This window comes from Otolemur garnettii, unplaced genomic scaffold, assembly GCF_000181295.1.
Source record: "Otolemur garnettii isolate 467f Iridium unplaced genomic scaffold, OtoGar3 scaffold00015, whole genome shotgun sequence".
Taxonomy (NCBI): Eukaryota; Metazoa; Chordata; class Mammalia; order Primates; family Galagidae; genus Otolemur; species Otolemur garnettii.
This window is the reverse complement of record NW_003852410.1, coordinates 17364713-17368144: the sequence shown is the minus strand read 5'-3', so window position 1 is coordinate 17368144 and position 3432 is coordinate 17364713.

The window sequence follows — 3432 nt, the reverse complement described above, 5'->3', positions numbered from 1 at the left end:
CCGGGCTGAGGATTTGAACCCGCCACCTTAGGTGTATGTGGCTGGCGCCTTAGCCGCTTGAGCCACAGGCGCCGAGCCTACTATCATCTTTGATATCACATTCTGAACACACAGAATTATCTACTATTTCGTTGTCTGCACTATATTATTTCTACATAGTATTATTCCCACTGAAGCCTGGCCAGGTTAGTCATCCATAATGCGATATATACATACCAGATATGTTTGCTCACACAGGCAGATGAACCTTGGGGATACATTTTAGGGAGTTTTAAATTAATTTCCTGTGATGATGACAGGAACGTGAATTAAGCACCCTCTTCAGACATTTTGTTTTTTTCAAATGTACTCACTTGGAAACAACACATAGGAAAAGAAGTGCCTGACCATTTTATTTTTTAAAAATCTATCTAATAAAAAGCATCCCACTCTTTTAATTTCTAAAAAAAAAAAAAAAAAACCAATTAATGACCACCTGCTGTGATTGGTCACTCTGCTACTGGTTTTATCTAACTCACTTTCCTTCAACCTCTGTGAAGAAAATGTTCTTTGTCTCCCAGATGAAGACGCTGAGTCCTTGCCAGTGAAATGTGTAGAAGCCAGTTACATTCCCATTACTTTTCAGCAGCAGGATTGGGTTTAAAACTTTGCCTTCCATTTAAAAAACCCAAGTTCATTGCACAAGACTTAAGTCTTGAAGACTAATCTAGTGAGAGGCTATCTATACTATTTCAGGTTTAGTTTCTAAAAGTTCTACAGTAAGTAGAAATAACATTGCCCAAAATTCTCTTCTTCCCAGCACACCATTGAAGTTGAAGGAGAAAGGACAAAGCTCCCTTTCTTCTAACACAGGAACAAAGAGATGGAAGATTTACTGGGTAAGAGGACTGTGAACTGAAAAGATAGAAAACAGTCATCCTCACTGAATTCTGTATCTGCTTACCATCTAGGTCTTCCTCAATTTCCCCCTTGACAGTACCAATTAGCTACATCTTATGAAGAGATTTATAATCTGACAAGGCTGGAACCATGGTAATTAGAAAGCCCCTCATTATCACTCATCTTTTGAACAGTGCAGCCTGGCAGGCCATTGTCAGCTTGAAATTGGTCAAGCTTTAAATTGGCTAAGGATTCCTGAAGCTTCTCCTTCGTGTCAGGGGGAGACGTGAGCGAAACTGCAGAATTCGGGGCCCCTGTCTTGAGTTCACAGAAGCAAGATACTTCAGCTAAATAAAAGGGTCATCTTACCAGCTTTGGCTAAAAATCTGTTCTGAAGATTGACTTCAAAACTTTTTGGCAGTCTCCGTAAGACAGCCTGAATTTCACAGCTTATGTCACTGTGTCGTGTCCTAATATTAATTGATAACTTACCCAATATGTTATAACTGTGAAGCATGAAAGACAGCCATACTCTTAATTAATCATGGTAATTACTATTTACCCGGCACTTATTTTTTTCATTAAGCAAAAGATGTGTGAACCTTTTTTCAGTGGATTTCCTTACATAATTTTAGCAACAACTCTTTTGCAATATGTTCTATAAACTGCTCCCATTTCACAGATGAGAGAGCTGAAGCACAGAAAAATTAAGTAGCTGCCCAAGGACACTGTTAGGAAGAAACAGAGCTGGGGGCCGGACCCATCACTGACTCACTTCAGTGTCACTGATGGTAAACATTGAGCATCAGGGCTCAGAAAAGCAAATCCGGCAATTACAATCCTCTAAATGGGAGGATAGTGTCTTGTTTGCAGGAGATAGACGCTTAATGTTATTTTGGGGCCAGGCATCCCTTGGTTTGCAGAAAATATTGATTATACAAATGTGACAGAAGACGCTTTTCTGATTTGATTAGTGGAGCAAGATTAGTTCACTCAGTGAAAACAGTCATCTCTGAAGGTTGATTCCTAGGATAATTCCTGTGATGTCTACACATCACGGCTTGGTTTTTGGAGGGAAGTGTGTATGTCTATGTGTTTTGTTATTTAAACCATTACATGCTGAAGAAAGAGAGCCAAGTGTATAATAAGGCAAGAGGAATGTGCAGACCTGATTGTCAAAATGAACCAGAGAAAGAATCCCCAGTTACCTGCATTTTCCCTTGGAAGATCTGTTGCTGTCCGACTGGTTCTGTGGAAGGCTTCTGAATACCTACCTATGTACCTAAGTACATATCCCTGTTGAAGGCTTTAGAATGATGGAGAGAATAGAAATTCCTACCCCCTGTCACCCTAGAAAGAAGCCAGCCCTGAATTAAAAACAATGGCTTCATTGGAAAGCCTAAGACTTTAGGGGTAATAGGAGATCTTCTCTTTCTTTTGTTCTTGTAGACACAGACAAAAGAGACATACTAAAGGCTCCCAGTGAGGAAATATGAGTGGTTCCCTGAAGCATGGGACAAAGTAAGGGTTAATTAAACACCTAAACAATGTCTTTTGAAATGAGTTGGACCTATGGACTCTGAGAAAAGCCAGATTTAACATCTCATTTTAAATATCTCTATTCGGGAATGTATTTCCATTAGACAGGTCTTTGGTAAGATCTTGCTAAACATTACAGCATGGTCTCTGCTTTCACTCTGAGTTGAGTAATTTTGCTCTGATTATACTTAGGGTGGAGGGATTCAAAGAGGAACAGTAGGGCAGACTGAATGAAGATGGTCTGTACCTAATGATTTCTGGTTCAAAATGCCAGATAGACCAGATAGACTTATATATTTTTTCTCCCAAAATTCCAGAAAATAACAATAAATGATACTTAAGTTATTAATCTACATAGTAGATGTGGTTAGTGTCCCATTTATATCTCCTGCGACTCCACATCAAACACATCAAACACATTGGAAAATAAAGCTAAAGAAACATTTTAGGATATAAATTGAAATGATCAAGAGTTGGTCATTTGGAGTTGGAGAAGAAAGATAAGATTAGGAGGCCAGTCCTGAAAGAAAGAAATATGACTCATAGAAAAAAAGAAGAAGAAAAAGGAAATTATCAAAGAAAAAAAAAGAGACAATTTCTCAAAATTAAAGACCTAACTCCTCAGATTGAAAGAGTTTAGCAAGAGCTCTGCACGATGATTAAAATAAGACCCAATGAGCATGAATACTGCTGTGGACCACCCAGATTTCCCTATAGGACCAGGCACTCATTCCCCATATCAGGGACATGAGGGACATGTCGTTGACTGATGGGCCTTAGATGATTCTCTCTTGGGCAATTCCTCTTGACCTAAGGCATTGCACCCAAGTTCAGGCTCTTTTTAGAGACAGCCCAAATCCATGATTGGTCCACAGAGGAAGAGGGTATAAAGGCCCAGCCCACTTGCCTATGGTGTGAAAACTCTAAAAAGCTGTTCCAGTTCCAGAAATAACCACAGGATGAGCTGAAGTGTCTGTTGCAATTGCATTGTGTTCAGTTTACAAGTGTTGTTTT